The sequence below is a fragment of the Penaeus japonicus genome, unplaced genomic scaffold, assembly GCF_977035675.1.
Source record: "Penaeus japonicus unplaced genomic scaffold, GWHDUDI00000001_assembly GWHDUDI00000025, whole genome shotgun sequence".
NCBI lineage: Eukaryota > Metazoa > Arthropoda > Malacostraca > Decapoda > Penaeidae > Penaeus > Penaeus japonicus.
In genome coordinates, this window is record NW_028234427.1 from 23,289,186 (window position 1) to 23,301,685 (window position 12,500).

Sequence of the window (12,500 nt, forward strand, 5' to 3'; positions counted from 1 at the left end):
ATCATCTTTATTATGTTTATTGTTGTTGTTGTTGTTGCTAGTACTATCATTATTATCATCATTATCATTGTTATCATGATTATAATTTTATTGCTGTCACCATTCTTGCCATTTCTATTATCAATGTTACGCTGATAATAATAATTATCATTATCAATAGTACTATCATTGTTATCATATCATTATAAATTTCAAATATCGTTATCATTATTATTATTATTATTATTGTTATTATTATTATCATCATTATTATTATTACTATTATCATTTTTATCTTTATCATATCAATCATATCAATATCATCATTATTATTATCATCATTGGTATCATCATCATTGCCATCCTCGTCCTCATTATCATTATCAATATTGCTACATCATACTTACCATTGTTATGAAAATATTATTTCGGACTAATAATGATGATCATCGTGGCATTTACAATCATTATTACTATTGTCTTTACCATTACCACTGAAACTATTTTTACTACCGTGATTATTATATGTTTACTATTGCCATTATCCTCAATGCTATTATTGTTATTATCATTATCACTACTAGTAATGCTATTGTAATTATAATTATTTTTGTTCTCATTATTTTCCTTTTCATTATCATTAATTTTATAATTATTGTTTATCACTGTCGTCGTCATTGTTATCATTATGACTGTTATTATCATCATTGTCATTATTATCATTATTGTTATCATGTGTATTATCAATAACATTATTATCATCGTTGTTATTATCATTATTAGTATCGTTATTATTATCAATGTTATGATCATTACTCTTATCATCCTTATTGTTATTGTCATCAGTATTTTTATCATCATCATCATCATTTTTATTATTATCCTTCTCATTATTATCTTTATCATTATTGCTGTTATTATTATCCTTCTCATTATCATTTTTTGACGTTATCATTATCATTGTTATCATTATTAGCATAGCGATGGGTATTATCATTATCATCATTATTATTATCATCATCATTATCTTTATCATCATTCTCAATATCATTATCATGATGTTGATAATAACCATCATCATCATTAGGACGATGATGAGGGTGATAATGACAACAATGATAATGATAACTACGACAACAATAACAAGGGTAATAGTAATGACAATACTGATAGTAACAATGATGATAAATGAAATAATGACTGATAATGATAATGATAATGATGATACCAATAGTAATATCAATAGCATTCATGGTAACACTGACAATAATGATATGAAAATGATGGTATTAACATTGATGACATGTTATGCTCACGATAATGGTAATGGTAATGGTAATGATAATGGTAATGATAATGGTAATGATAATGGTAATGATAATATTAATGATAATGGTAATGATAATGATGATTATATTGAGAACAATAAAATGATAATGACAATGATAACGATGATGATGATGATGATAGTAATGATAATGAATATGATTGTAAAGTTCTGATATATAATGATATTATCATTTATATTATCATCATTACTATTATCATTACCATTACAATTCTTATTATTGTCATCATTATCATTATTATCACCATTATTATCATTGTTATTGTTAATAACATTATCGTTATTATTCTCATCAACATTGTTATTTTCATCATCATTATATTTATCATTATTATATATAATGATTGTATATTATGATATATCTACTATGTTTTTGTATTACCATATATCAATTTAGTTATTAAATATCAATATCACGTGTCGTAATATCATAATGAAAATATCAATGATAATGATGATTATATCGATATAAATGATAATGTAAAAACAATGAAGGTAACTTTTATGATAACAGTAATAATGATAACAATAATAATAATAATATTGATGATGATTATGATAATAAGGATAAACTGACAGTAATGAAAATGATAATAATGATGGAAGTAATAAAATGATAATGATAATAATGAAAAAAAACAATGGTAGCAATAATGATAATGATAACTTTAATAATGATAGTAACAATAATAATGAGGATAGTGGTTATGAAGATAATTACATAATAACAGCAGGTAATGATGGTAATAAAAGTGATAATAATGAAAACAATAATAAAGATAATAAATATAACACCAATACTACTAATACTACAAATGATAATAATAATAATAATGATTATGTTGATAGTGTTGAAAATAATAACAGTAATAATGATTACAATACAAACAATAAAGAGAACAATAATAATCATAATCACAATTACATTGATAACAATGATGATAATAACAACAATAACAACAATAATAATGATAGTAATAGCCGAACAAATATAATTAGGACTGAATAATTTCACAAGAGATGTCATTGACGCGTTTCGCCTGGCTTCATCTTCATAATTACATGTAATTTACTGTAATTCTTGGCAAGAAGTCACTAAAACATTTTAACATGTCTTTTTCTACATCTTCTACATTTGTCAAAATGGATTTTGTTCATAGTGATAGTAATGGTAACGATAATGATATTGTTTATGATAGTAAACAATGACAGTGATAATTAGTGATTGGTATGATAATGATAACAATATTGATTATAATGATAATGATGATAAAAAGGATGATAATGATACTAGTAGCAATGACAGTAATGATAATACTGATAATAATAATGATATCAATAATAATGATAATGATGATAATGATAGTAGTAATAATGATAATAATAATGGTAATGATAATGGTAATTATGATAATGATACTTATAGTTAATGATTGTAATGCTATGAATGATAATGATTATAATAATAGTACTGATAGTGATGGATATGATAAAAAAACAATAATGATAATCATAATGAAATGTTAATGGTAATAATAATATTAATAATTATAACAATAATGATAATGATAATGATGATAATAATTATAATGATAATGATAACAACATCAGTAATACTAATAATGGTAATGACAATAATGACGATAATGATTATGATAATAATGTTAACAATAAAAATTGTGATAATCTATCGTGAGAATATCTATTTATTCATTTCATAATTGATGATGATTATTATGGTAACTATAATAGTGATAATGATGGTAACAACACTAATAACAATAATCATAATAACATTAATGATACCACCGAGGAAGATATAAAATGATAATAAGATTGGTAATGATAATCTCAATAGCATGAATTTTATAGGCTAGTTATAAAAATTATGGAAGTAGAACAATGGTGATGATAGTGATATTTCATATGACTTTGATAAATAAATATACTAGATCAATAATGATATGCTACACTTTTTTACATATCAATATGATGAAGATGCTGTTAACGACATTGCAAAAACTGTTATTACAAAAACTGAATAACAATAACAGAAAAAAAAGAAAAACATCAGTGATAGCAACAATATTGACTGAAACTAAATCCTAGCGACAACAGTATTCAAGATTTTCTTTTTGATATTCCTTTCAGAAACAGAAACAAAAAACGCCGTAGCAGCATTAACACTGTTGCCATTACCACTACCGTTTTCTATTCCGTGACGTCACAGAAAAGGCTCATCTGGTAAATAATAAATACATACATAAAAAAACAACACATGTAATACTACCCTTGCGTGCAGGAACATTATTGTTATTATATAAAGAGGAACAAGAGAAGCTCCTAATGACTAGGACCGGAGTGATATTACTCTTATTGGCTAAATAAGAAATGCAATTTTGTCGGTTAGTTGATCGCTTACATCAACAAAATTGGCGCGGACTGAGGGGGGAAGCTTCATTATTTATAGTTTAATATAGATATTCACCTTTCCTAAAAAGAATCATTACTGCTAATAGGATACTATAAATGATTAGCAGGATAAAATAATCATAGTCATTTGGTAATCTCATTAATGGAATGATTACGGAGGGAAATGACCCACTGAGCTTTGACGATTAGAGTAATTTGTATGTATATAATGAAAATGCCTTCTCGGGCTCCGTGAACAACCGTTAGAATGAAAAGTAAAACGAAATGGATTTGCTAACTAATCATAAACCAAAAAACATTATCAGACAAAGTAACCGAACGACAGACAGAAAATATATAATATATAAATATAAAATATAAAGTAGGTCGGGATAACAGACAAGCCATACCGAAAGAGGGACACATTAACTGGCAGTAAAGGACGTATCAAAAGATACATAGGATGACATATAAACAAAACTACTACTCTGAGAAACAGACATATGGAAACTTACAGAAAGTGAGTGGCAATGGTACAGAAAGACAGGCAAAACGACAGGTAGACACTCAGTGGCATTCAGAAAGACAGACAGAGAGAGAGCCCAATGCCTGAGCTTATGCCCGCTTCCATGGCAGTCAGTCAGTCATTCAATCAGTGAGTCAGTGAGTCAGGCAGACGAGCGCGCCAGAGGGTTCGAGGTGCAGAAGGCCCTCAGTCAGTGTTGTGGCGTCGTAGGGGAGAGACGCAGGACGAGCGAGCTGAGCCCTCTCGCACGTTGCCGACAACACACGGTGGCCGCTCCGTTGGGCTCTCTCGCCTCTCCCGATCGCCGTCTCGTTCTCCCCTCTGTGTTACTTCCCCTCGCTGGTGTGTGGGAATCCGGGGAAGTCCTGCGTAGGACTCAGGGAAAGTTTTATGATGGAGAGTGTCGAAAGGAAGTCAGCCAAACGCCCTTCATTTGAAGATGAGGAAATGCTCCTAGTACCGCTCTGAACTCCTTCGTGAGATTATCTATTTATTCATTTTCTTCTAATAAAAAAAAAGGAAACAAATGCCCAAAATGCTGAAATGATGCTCCCCGAACGCTGATGTAAGAAGCATGGCTGACAAATAACCGTTAAACATCAAAATTGGTCGCATCCACACCTTCGTAAACCGGCCGACTACGCGGAGGGGAAAGTTCTCATAACATCACGACATTCCCTGGCGAAAACGGAGCACTTAAGAACATACCCAAGTGAACGCCGTCTCGAAGCGTGATTGATGAACTTAGAACTCTGCAGGTAAGAAGAGATAGATAGATAGAGAGAAAGAGAGAAAAGGAGAAGAAAAGGAGGACGAGTACAAGGAAAGAGAGACAAGGAACAACGCGAAGAAACACATAACTCCAAAAAAAGAAAAAAAAGAAAAAGAAAAAAAAAGTTTAAAAACAAACAAACTTTATCATGTTCGTTTAGTGAATGAAAATGATAGTGCAGAACCGGTTTACGACGAACCAAAGAATCCCAAACCGGCTTCTACAATACATATCCACACGAATCCGCTGCGTTCGTGGATTCTTATTCCTCAAACCATCTCAAGTGAAGATTCCTGTTAATATAAGTCAGATGTGTTAAGACCTCATGACTCATGCCAAACCAGTCATGCAAGATCATGCGGACCAGATATTTTTGATCTTCTTTTTATTATTAAAGAGATGAGCTAAAGCATGCGATAACTGTGTTTGTTCATGACAGGTGGGAATTTATCAGAAATTGGAGAAAAAACGGAAGGATTATTTTGAGGAAGTGCTTTTGCCTATTATTCTGTCTGTGATAAATGAATTGTTGAAAGGAAAGTGAAAGAAAGAAAAAATGAAATAAAATAAAATGGGAAATCAAACGCCAAATAGTAACCAAATGTAAAAAGGAGAAAAGATTAATATTAGTGATAATTGTGCGCCAGTTTTCGCGAAGAGAGACCGAGAGAGAAGTAACTTTGAAAAATTCAAATAAACAACGTTAAAGGTAAGTACAAAAAAAAAAAAAAAAAAAAAAAAAATCTGGTGAAAATATCTAGAGAGGGCAATAGAAACTCACACGCACACGCACACGCGCACGCATACGCACACGCACACGCATACGCACACACACACGCACACGCACACGCACACAAGCAAACAAACACTATGACAAACACAAACATAGATTTGAACATAAACACAATATTTACATGCGTACACTCAGATGCATAGACAGGCAACGGAAACCAATGTTTACTTTGTAGACATAACCACTTCCCAAATGATGATAGCAATAATGTTCATGATAATGATAATGATAATTATAATAATGATGATATTGATGATGATAACATTAATATAATGATAATAATTATAATATTGGTAGTGATGTTAATAATACTAATGATAATGACAATAATGATAATGATAATAGTAATGATAAAGGCAATAATAATAGTAGTAATGATAATGACAATAATGATGATACTAGTAATAATGATATTAATCAGGATAAAAATAATGGCAGTGATACTATCGCCATTACTACCACTTATGACATTAAAGACATAATGAAGAGGAAGTAATAGTAATAAAATAATGATGATAAATATTAATGAAACTAATGATGATGGTGATATTGGTAACAGCGATAGTAATAGTATTGATTATGATTATAATGATAATGATTATGGTAACAATAATGATAGTAATAGTAATCATGATAATGGGAATGTTATCAGAAATGATGATGATTATGATATTGATAATAATGATAACAGTAATACTGATACTAATATTGATAAAAATAACAATAATGATAATAACAATAACAATCAAAATAATAACAATAAGGCTGATGATAAAACTTATCCTCTTATGGCAAGCAGAGGATAATACAGGAAGAAAGTAGACAGAGAGAGAGAGAGAGAGAGAGAGAGAGAGAGAGAGAGAGAGAGAGAGAGAGAGAGAGAGAGAGAGAGAGAGAGAGAGAGAGAGAGAATAAGAGATATAGGAAATAGTATGAACGAGAAAAAGAGATATGAGAGAGAGAAAGAGAGAGAGGGGGCGGGGGGGGAGGATGAACGAGCTTAGGACGGAAATTAATACTAAGTTGCGGATGGAATAAGTTTACGAAGGAGACAGTACAGGAGAAGAGAATATTCAAAGGGAAATTGAGGTTAAGGATGAGGAGAGGGAGAAAGGACGATTATTGTGTATGGCATCATTATTATATATTATATGATCATTATTACACTTTTTATTATGGTGGTTAGAATGAGGGACATGAAGAAAGGAAGATAAGAAGAGGGAAGTGATTGGAGAAGCAGTGACGAAAGAAAGGGGGATGGAGAAAAAAAAAAAAAAAAACGAAAGAAAGTATTGAAAGGTAATATAAAAGAAACAAAGTGAGAGGAGAAAAAAAAGAAAAAGAAATGGAAATCGATAAAAGAAAGAAAACAGAAAAGAAAAAAGGACGAAGAAAAACGAAGAGAAAAAATGAATAACGGAAAGCAGAGAAAAGTAAAACGAAATAAGGGAAAGAGAAAGCGAAAGAGAGAAAATGTCAAAAGAAAGAAAAGAAATACAAGAAAAAGAAAAGAAAAGGGAACAAACTCGTATCTAAAAAACCTTTGCTCCTGTTATTATACAATATTATTTTTTTTTATCAATATCTTTATTATCACGTTATCATCACCACCACCACCACCACCACCACCATCATCATCATCATCATCATCATCATCATCATCATCATCATCATCTTCATCAACACCACCACCATTACCATCACCATCACCACATCATTGTTATTGTTCTCATTATCACTATTATCATCATCATTTCTATCATTAGTATTGGCAGAAATAGTAATAGTGAATTGATGTGAATAACACTACTACCATTATTGTTAATGGTGATAAAAGGATAATAATTATGATCCTCGCTTTACCAACTTTGATGATAATAATCACATTGATAATATATTGATGATAGTAATAGCGGTAATAATAACGGTATTATCATAACTAATTTTAATGACGATGATGACAGTGGCGATGCTGATAATGATTACAATAATGATAATCATAATAGTGGCTAATTATTAATAATACTAGTAATGATTATATATTTTTTTCTAATCATAGCATTGATAATTATAATGATAATAAAGATAACAATGATGATAATCTTTATTGTTCTTGTTTATTCTAATGCTATGATCATTATTTTTATTATCAGTATAAGTGTTATTATCATTGTCCTCATTATTATTATTATTAATATTGCGTCACCATTGCTACTACCATGCTCACTGTTACTACTAAATAAATACGTTTAATTTTTGATGGTGATTAAAACTGGGTCTATGGTGATATTCATGATGGTGTGATGATGACGATGCTGTGAAGATTATATTACTGTCATTATATTCACGTCTATTATGATGATGGATGTTATTAGCCTCGTCATCATTATCATTACCTATGCGATCATTATTATCATCATTATGCTATGAGTAAATAACTACTCTTACATACATATATACATAAACACACACACACACAACACAAACACACACAACACACACACACACACACACGTAATACACCCCACTTCCCCCATACCCAACCACAAACACACACACGCACATAACACGTGCACTCTCAAACATAACAGGCATGCCCACATAATCACAGATGTTCAAAGAACACTCCACAAAACGAGGAATTTGTTTACATGTCATACATATATATAGAACGTGTACACTGATAGAGACTGTTGGCTGCATTCTTCAAAACACGCGCTATTGAAGACGAGGAGAAAGAGGAGGAAGAGGAAGAAGAGGGAGAAGAGGAAGAAGAGGAAGAGGAAAATGATGAGGAGCATGAGGAGGAGGAAGAGGAAGAAGAGAAAAAAGAGTAGGAAGAGGAGGAAGAAGAGGAAGAAGAGGAGGAGGAAGTGGAAGAAGAGGAAGAGGATGAAGAGGAAGAGGAGGAGGAGGAGGAAGAGGAAGGGGAAGAGGAAGAAGAGGAGAGGAGGAGGAGGAAGAGAGGAGTGGGAGGAGGAAGAGGAGGGGAGGAGGAAGGGAGGAGTAAGAGCAAGATGAGGAGGAAGAAGAGGGGGAAGAAAAGAAGGATGAAGAGGATTAAGAGGAGGATTAGGAGGAAGAGAAGGCGGAGGAGGAGGAAGAAGCTGAAAAAGATGAAGAAAAAGAAGGAGAAAAAAAGATATATCGTTTTACGAGGCACCGACTCTATTAACGTTATAATAAAAGTTCCTAATCATAATTTATTATTACTGAGGATTTCGGGTGAGATAGCGAAGCTCAAGGGAAGAAATGAGCTTTCTGAGAATCATCGCTTAAGAACCAACTTACTGAGCCCGGATAAATGAGACTTTCTGTCTGTCCTTTCTGATTCCGAAACTTTTTTCACTTCATTGCCTCTTTTGGGAGAAATCTGAACTCTCATAGCACCTCCCCCTCCCCCTCCCCCCTCCCCCCGCCTTTTAGTTCCCTCTCAAACTCCCTTCGGATAATGGTTAAGAAATACCGTTTGATGTTTTCCATTTATCAGAATGCCAAGAGCAAAACTGTCCATTTCATTACATATCAATGAGATGGGTGTTTTCGGGCGGTGTTGAGTCACTGATAATGCGTGTCTCGGATCTTAATCCTCGTTTACTTTTTGTTTATTTATGGGAAGAAAAGCGGAGGAGCCAGATTTGCCCAGATACTTTGTGGAAAATGGCGTAAACACTTTTAGTACCATTTCTCTAACATTTATCTGTGGCTAGAGCACGATCGTTCCCCCCAAATCCTGTTCCCAGTTTCAGTACCTGTGAGCCAAACTAGTAAGTAATCTGACAAGCTTTATTTGGACTCATATGGGTTCCTTTGTTATCCACTAAAATAGAGAGAGAGAGAGAGAGAGAGAGAGAGAGAGAGAGAGAGAGAGAGAGAGAGAGAGAGAGAGAGAGAGAGAGAGAGAGAGAGAAAATATATATATATATATATGTATATATATATATATATATATATATATATATATATATATATATATAGAGAGAGAGAGAGAGAGAGAGAGAGAGAGATTGAAGAGAGAGGAGGTTCTCACGGTCGTTTTAAGAGATGAATGAAATTAGGGAATGAGGATAAAAACAACAACAACAGCAACAACAACACAAAATGATTAGAAAAACTCGAAAAAGTACCCGCCTTTCCCCCTCCAATCCTCTAGCCAATCAGAGACCCAGACTCAGGATCACGTGCTCTCTAATCTCTCGGCCAATCAGAGGCACTTATGAGGATACAGATAATCATGTCTGTAGTTCCTTGATCAACCAAACGGTTTAGTCAGGTTTTTTATGCGTGTGTTGTTATCGCTTTCATTTTTGGAAGGAGGATGTTATTCTGACATTTATTGTTGCGTCTGCGGTTATAATTTGTTCATTACTCCTGACATAATACAACATGTTGATATTATATCTACTGCTGTAACTTATTACTGCTAGCGCTACTGCTACGACTACCGTCACTACTACCAAAACTTCTGTTGTCACTGCGATATTAACATAGCTCGTGTTATAACTGTAAAAAGTGCAGCGATTGCTATCATTACTTCAGTGTGTTCATTTTTTTAGATATTATATTATACCTATCAGTTAATTCTTTATAAAAATTCAACCGCCTTTCAATAACCTATCAACAGCCAGGAACCGCTCTGTCACGTGATCACGCAAAATCCTTTCCACCAATCAGATAAAAGGACAAGACGTTTACGCATTACTTTTCCCGCCAATTAGATGCATGAACGCGGCCTTTCTCGACCAATCACCGCTGAGTGATATATAGCGACTGGGGTTCGGTCTTGCTCCTTCGCTTATCGTCTTCAGAAGGAACCACTTAAAATTTTAAGACAATATTTATTAGAGGTTTTAATCTGCTAATATTTTACGGTTGAATGTATCTACATATCTGTTTTTTTGTTTTGTTTACTTATTTCCTTTTTTAAGATTTGTCTGAGAGGGAGAAAGAGAGAGAGAGGAATGGTCAGTTGCTAAGCGCATTCGTACGTGTTAGGAGTTCCGTCAATTCGTCTCTCGAATGTTCTTTCACTTATGTCATAAAATGAGAAAATAGGAGAATGAGGAAGAGATGAGATTACGGTAAAAAAGGACATGGAAAAGAAACAAGATGAAGAAAAAAAACGATAAAATAAGAAGAAAAAACACACACGTAAGGAAAACTAATTGCAAGAGACAAAGAAGAAAAGAAAACAAGAGAAAATACAGCCAAGAGAAGAGAAAGAAGATGAAAAAAAGGAAAACAAGAAAAACAAACAGAAAGAAAGAAAGAGTCGGAAACGCTCGCAGCCAATCAAGGAGCAGCAAACAAGAGTCAAACAGTAATCAGGAGAAGCAAATCCAGTAGTATATCTCATACCATTTTCTAAACGTTGTTGACGTCCAGCTGCCAAAAGGTGATAAAGTCCCACCAACAAAAGAGACAAATGGACCATCAGGGGCGCAGAACAAGATATAATTATGGTCTTGTAAGAGAGACAGTAAGCCTTTAAGCTACAGTTAGTGGTTTGTGAAGGGGGTTGTGTGTGCAATAATACTACAAGCACGGCCACACATGCTAACACGCACGTAAGGTTATACTCTTTCTGTGTTAACTGAGTTTTTTTTTTATTTATTTATTATTATTTTTTTTATAAAGGCATTAGTTTTTTATCGTTGCATTTCTTCTTGTAATTGTATTATTTTTTCTAGTGTGAATTCTGCTTCATTTTGTTATGATTTTTCTTCCTCCAATCATTATCACTATTGTAATTATTATTGATATTATCATTATCATTAACATTATCATTGCTATTCTTAATATTATAACATCATTGCTACTGCTACTAATGATTATTATTTCATCATTAGTGAAGTTGGTGTATTATTATCATCCTCATTGTTATTATTATCATTATCATCATTATTACTATTATTATTATTATCCTTATCACTGACATTGTTGTTGACATTGTCATTATCTTTACAATTACCTTTATGAAGTAAATCATCATTATTATATTATTATTATCATACATTTTATTCATTAATCATATTATGATTTCCATTACTGTCAACATCATCTTTGATATCCTCGTATCATTCTATTATAATTACTATCAAAACCGTTATTTTCAATGGACTTGTATATATGAGTGCGTGTTTACACATGTGTGCAAAAACACATGCACATAGAAAATTCTGATATTACTTTTGGGTAGATGATATTTAACAATAAAAATAACAAAAGCAATAGCCATTATCAACATTACAATTATTTGGCAGAACAGCATTGTAGGTCGGAGTAATCGGATATTGAGAGTAGAATAAAGAACACGGGGAAGACAAAGACAATAAAGAGTTTAAAAAAAGTAAACATGAATGTAAAAATATGCACCGAACAGAGTTTTAGCGGGAAACAAAGAAGCAGCGCCATGACATGTGTTTGTTGGGTAATGGTGACAAATGCGCTATTTTTCTTTCTTCTCTCTATCTCTCTCTCTTTAAATCTCGCGATACTTGCAGAGTGCCAAAGGAACTTAAACATATACACTCACTCACTCACTCGAATTCACACACACACACACACACACACACACACACACACACACACACACACACACACACACACACACACACACACACACACACACACACACACACACACACACACACACACACACACACACACA

The 12,500-nt window shown here is 32.6% G+C and overlaps 1 protein-coding gene across 2 annotated transcripts in view; it reads left to right on the forward strand.

Annotated features, from left to right (window-relative positions):
• Positions 1–4,339: 4,339 nt before the first annotated feature.
• The window catches only part of LOC122264611 (putative G protein-coupled receptor No9), a 127,834-nt gene continuing 119,673 nt past the window's right edge, over positions 4,340–12,500 (forward strand). For both annotated transcript variants that reach the window (XM_086551468.1, XM_086551469.1), the window contains exon 1: positions 4,340–5,746. The gene's annotated coding sequence lies outside the window, so the exon portion shown is untranslated. The remainder of the gene's footprint in view (positions 5,747–12,500) is intronic.